Source organism: Mixophyes fleayi, chromosome 3, assembly GCF_038048845.1.
Source record: "Mixophyes fleayi isolate aMixFle1 chromosome 3, aMixFle1.hap1, whole genome shotgun sequence".
NCBI lineage: Eukaryota > Metazoa > Chordata > Amphibia > Anura > Limnodynastidae > Mixophyes > Mixophyes fleayi.
Genome location: NC_134404.1, coordinates 5,303,297 through 5,322,026, shown reverse-complemented (window position 1 = coordinate 5,322,026; position 18,730 = coordinate 5,303,297). Strand labels below are relative to the sequence as shown.

The 18,730-nt window shown below is 35.1% G+C and overlaps 14 non-coding genes across 14 annotated transcripts; all 14 read left to right on the top strand.

The window, feature by feature from the left end:
* The first annotated feature begins 448 nt into the window (after positions 1 to 448).
* TRNAF-GAA (transfer RNA phenylalanine (anticodon GAA)) lies at positions 449 to 521 on the top strand. The gene has a single exon. It is a non-coding gene; the product is annotated as a tRNA-Phe (tRNA).
* Positions 522 to 4,338: 3,817 nt separating this feature from the next.
* Positions 4,339 to 4,411, top strand: TRNAF-GAA (transfer RNA phenylalanine (anticodon GAA)). The gene has a single exon. It is a non-coding gene; the product is annotated as a tRNA-Phe (tRNA).
* A 2,261-nt stretch (positions 4,412 to 6,672) lies between these two features.
* On the top strand, positions 6,673 to 6,745 carry TRNAF-GAA (transfer RNA phenylalanine (anticodon GAA)). The gene has a single exon. It is a non-coding gene; the product is annotated as a tRNA-Phe (tRNA).
* A 705-nt stretch (positions 6,746 to 7,450) lies between these two features.
* TRNAF-GAA (transfer RNA phenylalanine (anticodon GAA)) lies at positions 7,451 to 7,523 on the top strand. The gene has a single exon. It is a non-coding gene; the product is annotated as a tRNA-Phe (tRNA).
* A 705-nt stretch (positions 7,524 to 8,228) lies between these two features.
* Positions 8,229 to 8,301, top strand: TRNAF-GAA (transfer RNA phenylalanine (anticodon GAA)). The gene has a single exon. It is a non-coding gene; the product is annotated as a tRNA-Phe (tRNA).
* A 705-nt stretch (positions 8,302 to 9,006) lies between these two features.
* On the top strand, positions 9,007 to 9,079 carry TRNAF-GAA (transfer RNA phenylalanine (anticodon GAA)). Its single transcript has one exon. It is a non-coding gene; the product is annotated as a tRNA-Phe (tRNA).
* Positions 9,080 to 9,784: 705 nt separating this feature from the next.
* TRNAF-GAA (transfer RNA phenylalanine (anticodon GAA)) lies at positions 9,785 to 9,857 on the top strand. Its single transcript has one exon. It is a non-coding gene; the product is annotated as a tRNA-Phe (tRNA).
* A 2,261-nt stretch (positions 9,858 to 12,118) lies between these two features.
* On the top strand, positions 12,119 to 12,191 carry TRNAF-GAA (transfer RNA phenylalanine (anticodon GAA)). Its single transcript has one exon. It is a non-coding gene; the product is annotated as a tRNA-Phe (tRNA).
* Positions 12,192 to 12,897: 706 nt separating this feature from the next.
* Positions 12,898 to 12,970, top strand: TRNAF-GAA (transfer RNA phenylalanine (anticodon GAA)). Its single transcript has one exon. It is a non-coding gene; the product is annotated as a tRNA-Phe (tRNA).
* Positions 12,971 to 13,675: 705 nt separating this feature from the next.
* TRNAF-AAA (transfer RNA phenylalanine (anticodon AAA)) lies at positions 13,676 to 13,748 on the top strand. Its single transcript has one exon. It is a non-coding gene; the product is annotated as a tRNA-Phe (tRNA).
* A 1,483-nt stretch (positions 13,749 to 15,231) lies between these two features.
* Positions 15,232 to 15,304, top strand: TRNAF-GAA (transfer RNA phenylalanine (anticodon GAA)). The gene has a single exon. It is a non-coding gene; the product is annotated as a tRNA-Phe (tRNA).
* A 1,484-nt stretch (positions 15,305 to 16,788) lies between these two features.
* On the top strand, positions 16,789 to 16,861 carry TRNAF-AAA (transfer RNA phenylalanine (anticodon AAA)). The gene has a single exon. It is a non-coding gene; the product is annotated as a tRNA-Phe (tRNA).
* Positions 16,862 to 17,567: 706 nt separating this feature from the next.
* On the top strand, positions 17,568 to 17,640 carry TRNAF-GAA (transfer RNA phenylalanine (anticodon GAA)). Its single transcript has one exon. It is a non-coding gene; the product is annotated as a tRNA-Phe (tRNA).
* A 705-nt stretch (positions 17,641 to 18,345) lies between these two features.
* On the top strand, positions 18,346 to 18,418 carry TRNAF-GAA (transfer RNA phenylalanine (anticodon GAA)). Its single transcript has one exon. It is a non-coding gene; the product is annotated as a tRNA-Phe (tRNA).
* Positions 18,419 to 18,730: the final 312 nt, after the last annotated feature.

The window sequence follows — 18,730 nt, the reverse complement described above, 5'->3', positions numbered from 1 at the left end:
TGCTTCTATTATAAAATAAAGGTTTTGTGATGGGTGAATATATAGTATAAAAACTGCTATGAAATGCTATGTTTACATTCGAAGCAATCATGATAAAAAGGAAAAACTGTTATATAACCTTGTGTAATCTTCCTGGCATGACTCAGTTTGGAGAAAGTTAGGTTGAAGATCCAAAGGATTGCTGGCTTTCAATTTCTGGGGCTTTCTCTCTCTTCTACTACAGGAGAGAAGATTAATGAGCCCTAGCCTTCCACTGAACAATAAAACTAAAATTAACAATACTTACCTGCAATGCAGCAGCAGATACTAAGGTGTTCATGATTTTCATGGACTCACCTTAAATTCCAATGAAATTTAGAATGAGAAAGTACCTGTAGCTAATTAAAGCTTATTCATTTGAAATCATTATAGTAATCCGAAATTGTGGATACATTCATCTTCCAAGCTGGCTGAAATAGCTCAGCTGGGAGAGCGTTAGACTGAAGATCTAAAGGTCCCTGGTTCGATCCCGGGTTTCGGCATGTTTGAACAGGTGTTTTTTGAAGTGAAAAGCTCGAACTGGAAGTAATTTCAAGATGAAATTCCATAATGTCATCCACCAATTTTTCTTAGCAAAGAAGAATATTCAGCCCCATCTTTCAAATAATCAGAACATTTCATTTAATAACACTGTCCAGAAATACAGGATAAAAAGTGTCCATGATTTCAGTAGTCCGGGCTTGACTCTTTATGCAATTGTAATTATCTCAATGATAAAATTTCTCAGCATTTTGCATCAATGCTTCTATTATAAAATAAAGGTTTTGTGATGGGTGAACATACAGTATAAAAACTGCTATGAAATGCTATGTTTACATTCGAAGCAATCATGATGAAAGGAAAAACTGTTATATAACCTTCTGTAATCTTCCTGGCATGACTCAGTTTGGAGAAAGTTAGGTTGAAGATCCAAAGGATTGTTGGCTTTCAATTTCTGGGGCTTTCTCTCTCTTCTACTACAGGAGAGAAGATTAATGAGCCCTAGCCTTCCACTGAACAATAAAACTAAAATTAACAATACTTACCTGCAATGCAGCAGCAGATACTAAGGTGTTCATGATTTTCATGGACTCACCTTAAATTCCAATGAAATTTAGAATGAGAAAGTACCTGTAGCTAATTAAAGCTTATTCATTTGAAATCATTATAGTAATCCGAAATTGTGAATACATTCATCTTCCAAGCTGGCTGAAATAGCTCAGCTGGGAGAGCGTTAGACTGAAGATCTAAAGGTCACTGGTTCGATCCCGGGTTTCGGCATGTTTTAACAGGTGTTTTTTGAAGTGAAAAGCTCGAACTGGAAGTAATTTCAAGATGAAATTCCATAATGTCATCCACCAATTTTTCTTAGCAAAGAAGAATATTCAGCCCCATCTTTCAAATAATCAGAACATTTCATTTAATAACACTGTCCAGAAATACAGGATAAAAAGTGTCCATGATTTCAGTAGTCCGGGCTTGACTCTTTATGCAATTGTAATTATCTCAATGATAAAATTTCTCAGCATTTTGCATCAATGCTTCTATTATAAAATAAAGGTTTTGTGATGGGTGAATATATAGTATAAAAACTGCTATGAAATGCTATGTTTACATTCGAAGCAATCATGATGAAAGGAAAAACTGTTATATAACCTTGTGTAATCTTCCTGGCATGACTCAGTTTGGAGAAAGTTAGGTTGAAGATCCAAAGGATTGTTGGCTTTCAATTTCTTGGGCTTTCTCTCTCTACTACTACAGGAGAGAGGATTAATGAGCCCTAGCCTTCCACTGAATAATAAAACTAAATTTAACAATACTTACCTGCAATGCAGCAGCAGATACTAAGGTGTTCATGATTTTCATGGACTCACCTTAAATTCCAATGAAATTTAGAATGTGAAAGTACCTTTAGCTAATTAAAGCTTATTCATTTGAAATCATTATAGTAATCCGAAATTGTGAATACATTCATTTTCCAAGCTGGCCGAAATAGCTCAGCTGGGAGAGCGTTAGACTGAAGATCTAGAGGTCCCTGGTTTGATCCCGGGTTTCGGCATGTTTGAACAGGTGTTTTTTGAAGTGAAAAGCTCGAACTGGAAGTAATTTCAAGATGAAATTCCATAATGTCATCCACCAATTTTTCTTAGCAAAGAAGAATATTCAGCCCTATCTTTCAAATAATCAGAACATTTCATTTCATAACACTGTCCAGAAATACAGGATAAAAAGTGTCCATGATTTCAGTAGTCCGGGCTTGACTCTTTATGCAATTGTAATTATCTCAATGATAAAATTTCTCAGCATTTTGCATCAATGCTTCTATTATAAAATAAAGGTTTTCTGATGGGTGAACATACAGTATAAAAACTGCTATGAAATGCTATGTTTACATTCGAAGCAATCATGATGAAAGGAAAAACTGTTATATAACCTTGTGTAATCTTCCTGGCATGACTCAGTTTGGAGAAAGTTAGGTTGAAGATCCAAAGGATTGTTGGCTTTCAATTTCTGGGGCTTTCTCTCTCTTCTACTACAGGAGAGAAGATTAATGAGCCCTAGCCTTCCACTGAACAATAAAACTAAAATTAACAATACTTACCTGCAATGCAGCAGCAGATACTAAGGTGTTCATGATTTTCATGGACTCACCTTAAATTCCAATGAAATTTAGAATGAGAAAGTACCTGTAGCTAATTAAAGCTTATTCATTTGAAATCATTATAGTAATCCGAAATTGTGAATACATTCATCTTCCAAGCTGGCTGAAATAGCTCAGCTGGGAGAGTGTTACACTGAAGATCTAAAGGTCACTGGTTTGATCCCGGGTTTCGGCATGTTTGAACAGGTGTTTTTTGAAGTGAAAAGCTCGAACTGGAAGTAATTTCAAGATGAAATTCCATAATGTCATCCACCAATTTTTCTTAGCAAAGAAGAATATTCAGCCCCATCTTTCAAATAATCAGAACATTTAATTTAATAACACTGTCCAGAAATACAGGATAAAAAGTGTCCATGATTTCAGTAGTCCGGGCTTGACTCTTTATGCAATTGTAATTATCTCAATGATAAAATTTCTCAGCATTTTGCATCAATGCTTCTATTATAAAATAAAGGTTTTGTGATGGGTGAACATACAGTATAAAAACTGCTATGAAATGCTATGTTTACATTCGAAGCAATCATGATGAAAGGAAAAACTGTTATATAACCTTGTGTAATCTTCCTGGCATGACTCAGTTTGGAGAAAGTTAGGTTGAAGATCCAAAGGATTGTTGGCTTTCAATTTCTGGGGCTTTCTCTCTCTTCTACTACAGGAGAGAAGATTAATGAGCCCTAGCCTTCCACTGAATAATAAAACTAAAATTAAGAATACTTACCTGCAATGCAGCAGCAGATACTAAGGTGTTCATGATTTTCATGGACTCACCTTAAATTCCAATGAAATTTAGAATGTGAAAGTACCTCTAGCTAATTAAAGCTTATTCATTTGAAATCATTATAGTAATCCGAAATTGTGAACACATTCATCTTCCAAGCTGGCCAAAATAGCTCAGATGGGAGAGCATTAGACTGAAGATCTAAAGGTCCCTGGTTCGATCCTGGGTTTCGGCATGTTTGAACAGGTGTTTTTTTAAGTGAAAAGCTCAAACTGGAAGTAACTTCAAGATGAAATTCCATAATGTCATTCACCAATTTTTCTTAGCAAAGAAGAATATTCAGCCCCATTTTTCAAATAATCAGAACATTTCATTTAATAACACTGTCCAGAAATACAGGATAAAAAGTGTCCATGATTTCAGTAGTCAGGGCTTGACTCTTTATGCAATTGTAATTATCTCAATGATAAAATTTCACAGCATTTTGCATCAATGCTTCTATTATAAAATAAAGGTTTTGTGATGGGTGAACATACAGTATAAAAACTGCTATGAAATGCTATGTTTACATTCGAAGCAATCATGATGAAAGGAAAAACTGTTATATAACCTTGTGTAATCTTCCTGGCATGACTCAGTTTGGAGAAAGTTAGGTTGAAGATCCAAAGGATTGTTGGCTTTCAATTTCTGGGGCTTTCTCTCTCTTCTACTACAGGAGAGAAGATTAATGAGCCCTAACCTTCCACTGAACAATAAAACTAAAATTAACAATACTTACCTGCAATGCAGCAGCAGATACTAAGGTGTTCATGATTTTCATGGACTCACCTTAAATTCCAATGAAATTTAGAATGAGAAAGTACCTGTAGCTAATTAAAGCTTATTCATTTGAAATCATTATAGTAATCCGAAATTGTGAATACATTCATCTTCCAAGCTGGCCGAAATAGCTCAGATGGGAGAGTGTTAGACTGAAGATCTAAAGGTCCCTGGTTCGATCCCGGGTTTCGGCATGTTTGAACAGGTGTTTTTTGAAGTGAAAAGCTTGAACTGGAAGTAATTTCAATATGAAATTCCATAATGTCATCCACCAATTTTTCTTAGCAAAGAAGAATATTCAGCCCCATCTTTCAAATAATCAGAACATTTCATTTAATAACACTGTCCAGAAATACAGGATAAAAAGTGTCCATGATTTCAGTAGTCCGGGCTTGACTCTTTATGCAATTGTAATTATCTCAATGATAAAATTTCTCAGCATTTTGCATCAATGCTTCTATTATAAAATAAAGGTTTTGTGATGGGTGAACATACAGTATAAAAACTGCTATGAAATGCTATGTTTACATTCGAAGCAATCATGATGAAAGGAAAAACTGTTATATAACTTTGTGTAATCTTCCTGGCATGACTCAGTTTGGAGAAAGTTAGGTTGAAGATCCAAAGGATTGTTGGCTTTCAATTTCTGGGGCTTTCTCTCTCTTCTACTACAGGAAAGAAGATTAATGAGCCCTAGCCTTCCACTGAACAATAAAACTAAAATTAACAATACTTACCTGCAATGCAGCAGCAGATACTAAGGTGTTCATGATTTTCATGGACTCACCTTAAATTCCAATGAAATTTAGAATGAGAAAGTACCTGTAGCTAATTAAAGCTTATTCATTTGAAATCATTATAGTAATCCGAAATTGTGAATACATTCATCTTCCAAGCTGGCCGAAATAGCTCAGCTGGGAGAGCGTTAGACTGAAGATTTAAAAGTCCCTGATTCGATCCCGGGTTTCGGCATGTTTGAACTGGTGTTTTTTGAAGTGAAAAGCTCGAACTGGAAGTAATTTCAAGATGAAATTCCATAATGTCATCCACCAATTTTTCTTAGCAAAGAAGAATATTCAGCCCCATCTTTCAAATAATCAGAACATTTCATTTAATAACACTGTCCAGAAATACAGGATAAAAAGTGTCCATGATTTCAGTAGTCCGGGCTTGACTCTTTATGCAATTGTAATTATCTCAATGATAAAATTTCTCAGCATTTTGCATCAATGCTTCTATTATAAAATAAAGGTTTTGTGATGGGTGAACATACAGTATAAAAACTGCTATGAAATGCTATGTTTACATTCAAAGCAATCATGATGAAAGGAAAAACTGTTATATAACCTTGTGTAATCTTCCTGGCATGACTCAGTTTGGAGAAAGTTAGGTTGAAGATCCAAAGGATTGTTAGCTTTCAATTTCTGGGGCTTTCTCTCTCTTCTACTACAGGAGAGAAGATTAATGAGCCCTAGCCTTCCACTGAATAATAAAACTAAAATTAACAATACTTACCTGCAATGCAGCAGCAGATACTAAGGTGTTCATGATTTTCATGGACTCACCTTAAATTCCAATGAAATTTAGAATGAGAAAGTACCTGTAGCTAATTAAAGCTTATTCATTTGAAATCATTATAGTAATCCGAAATTGTGAATACATTTATCTTCCAAGCTGGCCGAAATAGCTCAGATGGGAGAGCGTTAGACTGAAGATCTAAAGGTCCCTGGTTTGATCCCAGGTTTCGGCGTGTTTGAACAGGTGTTTTTTGAAGTGAAAAGCTCGAACTGGAAGTAATTTCAAGATGAAATTCCATAATGTCATCCACCAATTTTTCTTAGCAAAGAAGAATATTCAGCCCCATCTTTCAAATAATCAGAACATTTCATTTAATAACACTGTCCAGAAGTACACGATAAAAAGTGTCCATGATTTCAGTAGTCCGGGCTTGACTCTTTATGCAATTGTAATTATCTCAATGATAAAATTTCTCAGCATTTTGCATCAATGCTTCTATTATAAAATAAAGGTTTTGTGATGGGTGAACATACAGTATAAAAACTGCTATGAAATGCTATGTTTACATTCGAAGCAATCATGATGAAAAGAAACACTGTTATATAACCTTGTGTAATCTTCCTGGCATGACTCAGTTTGGAGAAAGTTAGGTTGAAGATCCAAAGGATTGTTGGCTTTCAATTTCTGGGGCTTTCTCTCTCTTCTACTACAGGAGAGAAGATTAATGAGCCCTAGCCTTCCACTGAACAATAAAACTAAAATTAACAATACTTACCTGCAATGCAGCAGCAGATACTAAGGTGTTCATGATTTTCATGGACTCACCTTAAATTCCAATGAAATTTAGAATGAGAAAGTACCTGTAGCTAATTAAAGCTTATTCATTTGAAATCATTATAGTAATCCGAAATTGTGAATACATTCATCTTCCAAGCTGGCCGAAATAGCTCAGCTGGGAGAGCGTTAGACTGAAGATCTAAAGGTCCCTGGTTCGATACCGGGTTTCGGCATGTTTGAACAGGTGTTTTTTGAAGTGAAAAGCTCGAACTGGAAGTAATTTCAAGATGAAATTCCATAATGTCATCCACCAATTTTTCTTAGCAAAGAAGAATATTCAGCCCCATCTTTCAAATAATCAGAACATTTCATTTAATAACACTGTCCAGAAATACACGATAAAAAGTGTCCATGATTTCAGTAGTCCGGGCTTGACTCTTTATGCAATTGTAATTATCTCAATGATAAAATTTCTCAGCATTTTGCATCAATGCTTCTATTATAAAATAAAGGTTTTGTGATGGGTCAACATACAGTATAAAAACTGCTATGAAATGCTATGTTTACATTCGAAGCAATCATGATGAAAGGAAAAACTGTTATATAACCTTGTGTAATCTTCCTGGCATGACTCAGTTTGGAGAAAGTTAGGTTGAAGATCCAAAGGATTGTTGGCTTTCAATTTCTGGGGCTTTCTCTCTCTTCTACTACAGGAGAGAAGATTAATAAGCCCTAGCCTTCCACTGAACAATAAAGCTAAAATTAACAATACTTACCTGCAATGCAGCAGCAGATACTAAGGTGTTCATGATTTTCATGGACTCACCTTAAATTCCAATGAAATTTAGAATGAGAAAGTACCTGTAGCTAATTAAAGCTTATTCATTTGAAATCATTATAGTAATCCGAAATTGTGAATACATTCATCTTCCAAGCTGGCCGAAATAGCTCAGCTGGGAGAGCGTTAGACTGAAGATCTAAAGGTCCCTGGTTCGATCCCGGGTTTCGGCATGTTTGAACAGGTGTTTTTTGAAGTGAAAAGCTCGAACTGGAAGTAATTTCAAGATGAAATTCCATAATGTCATCCACCAATTTTTCTTAGCAAAGATGAATATTCAGCCCCATCTTTCAAATAATCAGAACATTTCATTTAATAACACTGTCCAGAAATACACGATAAAAAGTGTCCATGATTTCAGTAGTCCGGGCTTGACTCTTTATGCAATTGTAATTATCTCAATGATAAAATTTCTCAGCATTTTGCATCAATGCTTCTATTATAAAATAAAGGTTTTGTGATGGGTGAACATACAGTATAAAAACTGCTATGAAATGCTATGTTTACATTCGAAGCAATCATGATGAAAGGAAAAACTGTTATATAACCTTGTGTAATCTTCCTGGCATGACTCAGTTTGGAGAAAGTTAGGTTGAAGATCCAAAGGATTGTTGGCTTTCAATTTCTGGGGCTTTCTCTCTCTTCTACTACAGGAGAGAAGATTAATTAGCCCTAGCCTTCCACTGAACAATAAAGCTAAAATTAACAATACTTACCTGCAATGCAGCAGCAGATACTAAGGTGTTCATGATTTTCATGGACTCACCTTAAATTCCAATGAAATTTAGAATGAGAAAGTACCTGTAGCTAATTAAAGCTTATTCATTTGAAATCATTATAGTAATCCGAAATTGTGAATACATTCATCTTCCAAGCTGGCCGAAATAGCTCAGCTGGGAGAGCGTTAGACTGAAGATCTAAAGGTCCCTGGTTCGATCCCGGGTTTTGGCATGTTTGAACAGGTGTTTTTTGAAGTGAAAAGCTCGAACTGGAAGTAATTTCAAGATGAAATTCCATAATGTCATCCACCAATTTTTCTTAGCAAAGAAGAATATTCAGCCCCATCTTTCAAATAATCAGAACATTTCATTTAATAACACTGTCCAGAAATACAGGATAAAAAGTGTCCATGATTTCAATAGTCCGGGCTTGGCTCTTTATGCAATTGTAATTATCTCAATGATAAAATTTCTCAGCATTTTGCATCAATGCTTCTATTATAAAATAAAGGTTTTGAGATGGGTGAACATACAGTATAAAAACTGCTATGAAATGCTATGTTTACATTCGAAGCAATCATGATGAAAGGAAAAACTGTTATATAACCTTGTGTAATCTTCCTGGCATGACTCAGTTTGGAGAAAGTTAGGTTGAAGATCCAAAGGATTGTTGGCTTTCAATTTCTGGGGCTTTCTCTCTCTTCTACTACAGGAGAGAAGATTAATGAGCCCCAGCCTTCCACTGAATAATAAAACTAAAATTAACAATACTTAACTGCAATGCAGCAGCAGATACTAAGGTGTTCATGATTTTCATGGACTCACCTTAAATTCCAATGAAATTTAGAATGAGAAAGTACCTGTAGCTAATTAAAGCTTATTCATTTGAAATCATTATAGTAATCCGAAATTGTGAATACATTCATCTTCCAAGCTGGCCGAAATAGCTCAGCTGGGAGAGCGTTAGACTGAAGATCTAAAGGTCCCTGGTTCGATACCGGGTTTCGGCATGTTTGAACAGGTGTTTTTTGAAGTGAAAAGCTCGAACTGGAAGTAATTTCAAGATGAAATTCCATAATGTCATCCACCAATTTTTCTTAGCAAAGAAGAATATTCAGCCCCATCTTTCAAATAATCAGAACATTTCATTTAATAACACTGTCCAGAAATACACGATAAAAAGTGTCCATGATTTCTGTAGTCCGGGCTTGACTCTTTATGCAATTGTAATTATCTCAATGATAAAATTTCTCAGCATTTTGCATCAATGCTTCTATTATAAAATAAAGGTTTTGTGATGGGTGAACATACAGTATAAAAACTGCTATGAAATACTATGTTTACATTCGAAGCAATCATGATGAAAGGAAAAACTGTTATATAACCTTGTGTAATCTTCCTGGCATGACTCAGTTTGGAGAAAGTTAGGTTGAAGATCCAAAGGATTGTTGGCTTTCAATTTCTGGGGCTTTCTCTCTCTTCTACTACAGGAGAGAAGATTAATGAGCCCTAGCCTTCCACTGAATAATAAAGCTAAAATTAACAATACTTACCTGCAATGCAGCAGCAGATACTAAGGTGTTCATGATTTTCATGGACTCACCTTAAATTCCAATGAAATTTAGAATGAGAAAGTACCTGTAGCTAATTAAAGCTTATTCATTTGAAATCATTATAGTAATCCGAAATTGTGAATACATTCATCTTCCAAGCTGGCCGAAATAGCTCAGATGGGAGAGCATTAGACTGAAGATCTAAAGGTCCCTGGTTCGATCCCGGGTTTCGGCGAGTTTGAACTGGTGTTTTTTTAAGTGAAAAGCTCGAACTGGAAGTAATTTCAAGATGAAATTCCATAATGTCATACACCAATTTTTCTTAGCAAAGAAGAATATTCAGCCCCATCTTTCAAATAATCAGAACATTTCATTTAATAACACTGTCCAGAAATACACGATAAAAAGTGTCCATGATTTCAGTAGTCCGGGCTTGACTCTTTATGCAATTGTAATTATCTCAATGATAAAATTTCTCAGCATTTTGCATCAATGCTTCTATTATAAAATAAAGGTTTTATGATGGGTGAACATACAGTATAAAAACTGCTATGAAATGCTATGTTTACATTCGAAGCAATCATGATGAAAGGAAAAACTGTTATATAACCTTGTGTAATCTTCCTGGCATGACTCAGTTTGGAGAAAGTTAGGTTGAAGATCCAAAGGATTGTTGGCTTTCAATTTCTGGGGCTTTCTCTCTCTTCTACTACAGGAGAGAAGATTAATAAGCCCTAGCCTTCCACTGAACAATAAAGCTAAAATTAACAATACTTACCTGCAATGCAGCAGCAGATACTAAGGTGTTCATGATTTTCATGGACTCACCTTAAATTCCAATGAAATTTAGAATGAGAAAGTACCTGTAGCTAATTAAAGCTTATTCATTTGAAATCATTATAGTAATCCGAAATTGTGAATACATTCATCTTCCAAGCTGGCCGAAATAGCTCAGCTGGGAGAGCGTTAGACTGAAGATCTCAAGGTCCCTGGTTCGATCCTGGGTTTCGGCATGTTTGAACAGGTGTTTTTTGAAGTGAAAAGCTCGAACTGGAAGTAATTTCAAGATGAAATTCCATAATGTCATCCACCAATTTTTCTTAGCAAAGAAGAATATTCAGCCCCATCTTTCAAATAATCAGAACATTTCATTTAATAACACTGTCCAGAAATACAGGATAAAAAGTGTCCATGATTTCAATAGTCCGGGCTTGACTCTTTATGCAATTGTAATTATCTCAATGATAAAATTTCTCAGCATTTTGCATCAATGCTTCTATTATAAAATAAAGGTTTTGTGATAGGTGAACATACAGTATAAAAACTGCTATGAAATGCTATGTTTACATTCGAAGCAATCATGATCAAAGGAAAAACTGTTATATAACCTTGTGTAATCTTCCTGGCATGACTCAGTTTGGAGAAAGTTAGGTTGAAGATCCAAAATGTTGTTGGCTTTCAATTTCTGGGGCTTTCTCTCTCTTCTACTAAAGGAGAGAAGATTAATGAGCCCTAGCCTTCCACTGAACAATAAAACTAAAATTAACAATACTTACCTGCAATGCAGCAGCAGATACTAAGGTGTTCAGGATTTTCATGGACTCACCTTAAATTCCAATGAAATTTAGAATGAGAAAGTACCTTTAGCTAATTAAAGCTTATTCATTTGAAATCATTATAGTAATCCGAAATTGTGAATACATTCATCTTCCAAGCTGGCTGAAATAGCTCAGCTGGGCGAGCGTTAGACTGAAGGTCTAAAGGTCCCTGGTTCGATCCCGGGTTTCGGCATGTTTGAACAGGTGTTTTTTTAAGTGAAAAGCTCGAACTGGAAGTAATTTCAAGATGAAATTCCATAATGTCATCCACCAATTTTTCTTAGCAAAGAAGAATATTCAGCCCCATCTTTCAAATAATCAGAACATTTCATTTAATAACACTGTCCAGAAATACAGGATAAAAAGTGTCCATGATTTCTGTAGTCCGGGCTTGACTCTTTATGCAATTGTAATTATCTCAATGATAAAATTTCTCAGCATTTTGCATCAATGCTTCTATTATAAAATAAAGGTTTTGTGATGGGTGAACATACAGTATAAAAACTGCTATGAAATGCTATGTTTACATTCGAAGCAATCATGATGAAAGGAAAAACTGTTAAATAACCTTGTGTAATCTTACTGGCATGACTCAGTTTGGAGAAAGTTAGGTTGAAGATCCAAAGGATTGTTGGCTTTCAATTTCTGGGGCTTTCTCTCTCTTCTACTACAGGAGAGAAGATTAATGAGCCCTAGCCTTCCACTGAACAATAAAACTAAAATTAACAATACTTACCTGCAATGCAGCAGCAGATACTAAGGTGTTCATGATTTTCATGGACTCACCTTAAATTCCAATGAAATTTAGAATGAGAAAGTACCTGTAGCTAATTAAAGCTTATTCATTTAAAATCATTATAGTAATCCGAAATTGTGAATACATTCATCTTCCAAGCTGGCCGAAATAGCTCAGCTGGGAGAGCGTTAGACTGAAGATCTAAAGGTCCCTGGTTCGATCCCGGGTTTCGGCATGTTTGAACAGGTGTTTTTTTGAAGTGAAAAGCTCGAACTGGAAGTAATTTCAAGATGAAATTCCATAATGTCATCCACCAATTTTTCTTTGCAAAGAAGAATATTCAGCCCCATCTTTCAAATAATCAGAACATTTCATTTAATAACACTGTCCAGAAATACAGGATAAAAAGTGTCCATGATTTCAATAGTCTGGGCTTGACTCTTTATGCAATTGTAATTATCTCAATGATAAAATTTCTCAGCATTTTGCATCAATGCTTCTATTATAAAATAAAGGTTTTGTGATGGGTGAACATACAGTATAAAAACTGCTATGAAATGCTATGTTTACATTCGAAGCAATCATGATGAAAGGAAAAACTGTTATATAACCTTGTGTAATCTTCCTGGCATGACTCAGTTTGGAGAAAGTTAGGTTGAAGATCCAAAATGTTGTTGGCTTTCAATTTCTGGGGCTTTCTCTCTCTTCTACTACAGGAGAGAAGATTAATGAGCCCTAGCCTTCCACTGAACAATAAAACTAAAATTAACAATACTTACCTGCAATGCAGCAGCAGATACTAAGGTGTTCATGATTTTCATGGACTCACCTTAAATTCCAATGAAATTTAGAATGAGAAAGTACCTGTAGCTAATTAAAGCTTATTCATTTGAAATCATTATAGTAATCCGAAATTGTGCATACATTCATCTTCCAAGCTGGCCGAAATAGCTCAGCTGGGAGAGCGTTAGATTGAAGATCTAAAGGTCCCTGGTTCGATACCGGGTTTCGGCATGTTTGAACAGGTGTTTTTTGAAGTGAAAAGCTCGAACTGGAAGTAATTTCAAGATGAAATTCCATAATGTCATCCACCAATTTTTCTTAGCAAAGAAGAATATTCAGCCCCATCTTTCAAATAATCAGAACATTTCATTTAATAACACTGTCCAGAAATACACGATAAAAAGTGTCCATGATTTCTGTAGTCCGGGCTTGACTCTTTATGCAATTGTAATTATCTCAATGATAAAATTTCTCAGCATTTTGCATCAATGCTTCTATTATAAAATAAAGGTTTTGTGATGGGTGAACATACAGTATAAAAACTGCTATGAAATGCTATGTTTACATTCGAAGCAATCATGATGAAAGGAAAAACTGTTATATAACCTTGTGTAATCTTCCTGGCATGACTCAGTTTGGAGAAAGTTAGGTTGAAGATCCAAAGGATTGTTGGCTTTCAATTTCTGGGGCTTTCTCTCTCTTCTACTACAGGAGAGAAGATTAATGAGCCCTAGCCTTCCACTGAATAATAAAACTAAAATTAACAATACTTACCTGCAATGCAGCAGCAGATACTAAGGTGTTCATGATTTTCATGGACTCACCTTAAATTCCAATGAAATTTAGAATGAGAAAGTAACTGTAGCTAATTAAAGCTTATTCATTTGAAATCATTATAGTAATCCGAAATTGTGAATACATTCATCTTCCAAGCTGGCCGAAATAGCTCAGCTGGGAGAGCGTTAGACTAAAGATCTAAAGGTCCCTGGTTCGATACCGGGTTTCGGCATGTTTGAACAGGTGTTTTTTGAAGTGAAAAGCTCGAACTGGAAGTAATTTCAAGATGAAATTCCATAATGTCATCCACCAATTTTTCTTAGCAAAGAAGAATATTCAGCCCCATCTTTCAAATAATCAGAACATTTCATTTAATAACACTGTCCAGAAATACACGATAAAAAGTGTCCATGATTTCAGTAGTCCGGGCTTGACTCTTTATGCAATTGTAATTATCTCAATGATAAAATTTCTCAGCATTTTGCATCAATGCTTCTATTATAAAATAAAGGTTTTGTGATGGGTGAACATACAGTATAAAAACTGCTATGAAATGCTATGTTTACATTCGAAGCAATCATGATGAAAGGAAAAACTGTTATATAACCTTGTGTAATCTTCCTGGCATGACTCAGTTTGGAGAAAGTTAGGTTGAAGATCCAAAGGATTGTTGGCTTTCAATTTCTGGGGCTTTCTCTCTCTTCTACTACAGGAGAGAAGATTAATGAGCCCTAGCCTTCCACTGAATAATAAAACTAAAATTAACAATACTTACCTGCAATGCAGCAGCAGATACTAAGGTGTTCATGATTTTCATGGACTCACCTTAAATTCCAATGAAATTTAGAATGAGAAAGTACCTTTAGCTAATTAAAGCTTATTCATTTGAAATCATTATAGTAATCCGAAATTGTGAATACATTCATCTTCCAAGCTGGCTGAAATAGCTCAGCTGGGAGAGCGTTAGACTGAAGGTCTAAAGATCCCTGGTTCGATCCTGGGTTTCGGCGTGTTTGTACAGGTGTTTTTTTAAGTGAAAAGCTCGAACTGGAAGTAATTTCAAGATGAAATTCCATAATGTCATCCACCAATTTTTCTTAGCAAAGAAGAATATTCAGCCCCATCTTTCAAATAATCAGAACATTTCATTTAATAACACTGTCCAGAAATACAGGATAAAAAGTGTCCATGATTTCTGTAGTCCGGGCTTGACTCTTTATGCAATTGTAATTATCTCAATGATAAAATTTCTCAGCATTTTGCATCAATGCTTCTATTATAAAATAAAGGTTTTGTGATGGGTGAACATACAGTATAAAAACTGCTATGAAATGCTATGTTTACATTCGAAGCAATCATGATGAAAGGAAAAACTGTTAAATAACCTTGTGTAATCTTACTGGCATGACTCAGTTTGGAGAAAGTTAGGTTGAAGATCCAAAGGATTGTTGGCTTTCAATTTCTGGGGCTTTCTCTCTCTTCTACTACAGGAGAGAAGATTAATGAGCCCTAGCCTTCCACTGAACAATAAAACTAAAATTAACAATACTTACCTGCAATGCAGCAGCAGATACTAAGGTGTTCATGATTTTCATGGACTCACCTTAAATTCCAATGAAATTTAGAATGAGAAAGTACCTGTAGCTAATTAAAGCTTATTCATTTAAAATCATTATAGTAATCCGAAATTGTGAATACATTCATCTTCCAAGCTGGCCGAAATAGCTCAGCTGGGAGAGCGTTAGACTGAAGATCTAAAGGTCCCTGGTTCGATCCCGGGTTTCGGCATGTTTGAACAGGTGTTTTTTTGAAGTGAAAAGCTCGAACTGGAAGTAATTTCAAGATGAAATTCCATAATGTCATCCACCAATTTTTCTTTGCAAAGAAGAATATTCAGCCCCATCTTTCAAATAATCAGAACATTTCATTCAATAACACTGTCCAGAAATACAGGATAAAAAGTGTCCATGATTTCAATAGTCTGGGCTTGACTCTTTATGCAATTGTAATTATCTCAATGATAAAATTTCTCAGCATTTTGCATCAATGCTTCTATTATAAAATAAAGGTTTTGTGATGGGTGAACATACAGTATAAAAACTGCTATGAAATGCTATTTTTACATTCGAAGCAATCATGATGAAAGGAAAAACTGTTATATAACCTTGTGTAATCTTCCTGGCATGACTCAGTTTGGAGAAAGTTAGGTTGAAGATCCAAAATGTTGTTGGCTTTCAATTTCTGGGGCTTTCTCTCTCTTCTACTACAGGAGAGAAGATTAATGAGCCCTAGCCTTCCACTGAACAATAAAACTAAAATTAACAATACTTACCTGCAATGCAGCAGCAGATACTAAGGTGTTCATGATTTTCATGGACTCACCTTAAATTCCAATGAAATTTAGAATGAGAAAGTACCTGTAGCTAATTAAAGCTTATTCATTTCAAATCATTATAGTAATCCGAAATTGTGAATACACTCATCTTCCAAGCTGGCCGAAATAGCTCAGCTGGGAGAGCATTAGATTGAAGATCTAAAGGTCCCTGGTTCGATACCGGGTTTCGGCATGTTTGAACAGGTGTTTTTTGAAGTGAAAAGCTCGAACTGGAAGTAATTTCAAGATGAAATTCCATAATGTCATCCACCAATTTTTCTTAGCAAAGAAGAATATTCAGCCCCATCTTTCAAATAATCAGAACATTTCAATTAATAACACTGTCCAGAAATACACGATAAAAAGTGTCCATGATTTCAGTAGTCCGGGCTTGACTCTTTATGCAATTGTAATTATCTCAATGATAAAATTTCTCAGCATTTTGCATCAATGCTTCTATTATAAAATAAAGGTTTTGTGATGGGTGAACATACAGTATAAAAACTGCTATGAAATGCTATGTTTACATTCGAAGCAATCATGATGAAAGGAAAAACTGTTATATAACCTTGTGTAATCTTCCTGGCATGACTCAGTTTGGAGAAAGTTAGGTTGAGGATCCAAAGGATTGTTGGCTTTCAATTTCTGGGGCTTTCTCTCTCTTCTACTACAGGAGAGAAGATTAATGAGCCCTAGCCTTCCACTGAACAATAAAACTAAAATTAACAATACTTACCTGCAATGCAGCAGCAGATACTAAGGTGTTCATGATTTTCATGGACTCACCTTAAATTCCAATGAAATTTAGAATGAGAAAGTACCTGTAGCTAATTAAAGCTTATTCATTTAAAATCATTATAGTAATCCGAAATTGTGAATACATTCATCTTCCAAGCTGGCCGAAATAGCTCAGCTGGGAGAGCGTTAGACTAAAGATCTAAAGGTCCCTGGTTCGATACCGGGTTTTGGCATGTTTGAACAGGTGTTTTTTTGAAGTGAAAAGCTCGAACTGGAAGTAATTTCAAGATGAAATTCCATAATGTCATCCACCAATTTTTCTTAGCAAAGAAGAATATTCAGCCCCATCTTTCAAATAATCAGAACATTTCATTTAATAACACTGTCCAGAAATACACGATAAAAAGTGTCCATGATTTCAGTAGTCCGGGCTTGACTCTTTATGCAATTGTAATTATCTCAATGATAAAATTTCTCAGCATTTTGCATCAATGCTTCTATTATAAAATAAAGGTTTTGTGATGGGTGAACATACAGTATAAAAACTGCTATGAAATGCTATGTTTACATTCGAAGCAATCATGATGAAAGGAAAAACTGTTATATAACCTTGTGTAATCTTCCTGGCATGACTCAGTTTGGAAAAAGTTAGGTTGAAGATCCAAAGGATTGTTGGCTTTCAATTTCTGGGGCTTTCTCTCTCTTCTACTACAGGAGAGAAGATTAATGAGCCCTAGCCTTCCACTGAATAATAAAACTAAAATTAACAATACTTACCTGCAATGCAGCAGCAGATACTAAGGTGTTCATGATTTTCATGGACTCACCTTAAATTCCAATGAAATTTAGAATGAGAAAGTACCTTTAGCTAATTAAAGCTTATTCATTTGAAATCATTATAGTAATCCGAAATTGTGAATACATTCATCTTCCAAGCTGGCTGAAATAGCTCAGCTGGGAGAGCGTTAGACTGAAGATCTAAAGGTCCCTGGTTCGATCCCGGGTTTCGGCGTGTTTGAACAGGTGTTTTTTGAAGTGAAAAGCTCGAACTGGAAGTAATTTCAAGATGAAATTCCATAATGTCATCCACCAATTTTTCTTAGCAAAGAAGAATATTCAGCCCCATCTTTCAAATAATCAGAACATTTCATTTAATAACACTGTCCAGAAATACACGATAAAAAGTGTCCATGATTTCAGTAGTCCGGGCTTGACTCTTTATGCAATTGTAATTATCTCAATGATAAAATTTCTCAGCATTTTGCATCAATGCTTCTATTATAAAATAAAGGTTTTGTGATGGGTGAACATACAGTATAAAAACTGCTATGAAATGCTATGTTTACATTCGAAGCAATCATGATGAAAGGAAAAACTGTTATATAACCTTGTGTAATCTTCCTGGCATGACTCAGTTTGGAGAAAGTTAGGTTGAAGATCCAAAGGATTGTTGGCTTTCAATTTCTGGGGCTTTCTCTCTCTTCTACTACAGGAGAGAAGATTAATGAGCCCTAGCCTTCCACTGAATAATAAAACTAAAATTAACAATACTTACCTGCAATGCAGCAGCAGATACTAAGGTGTTCATGATTTTCATGGACTCACCTTAAATTCCAATGAAATTTAGAATGAGAAAGTACCTTTAGCTAATTAAAGCTTATTCATTTGAAATCATTATAGTAATCCGAAATTGTGAATACATTCATCTTCCAAGCTGGCTGAAATAGCTCAGCTGGGAGAGCGTTAGACTGAAGATCTAAAGGTCCCTGGTTCGATCCCGGGTTTCGGCGTGTTTGAACAGGTGTTTTTTGAAGTGAAAAGCTCGAACTGGAAGTAATTTCAAGATGAAATTCCATAATGTCATCCACCAATTTTTCTTAGCAAAGAAGAATATTCAGCCCCATCTTTCAAATAATCAGAACATTTCATTTAATAACACTGTCCAGAAATACAGGATAAAAAGTGTCCATGATTTCTGTAGTCCGGGCTTGACTCTTTATGCAATTGTAATTATCTCAATGATAAAATTTCTCAGCATTTTGCATCAATGCTTCTATTATAAAATAAAGGTTTTGTGATGGGTGAACATACAGTATAAAAAC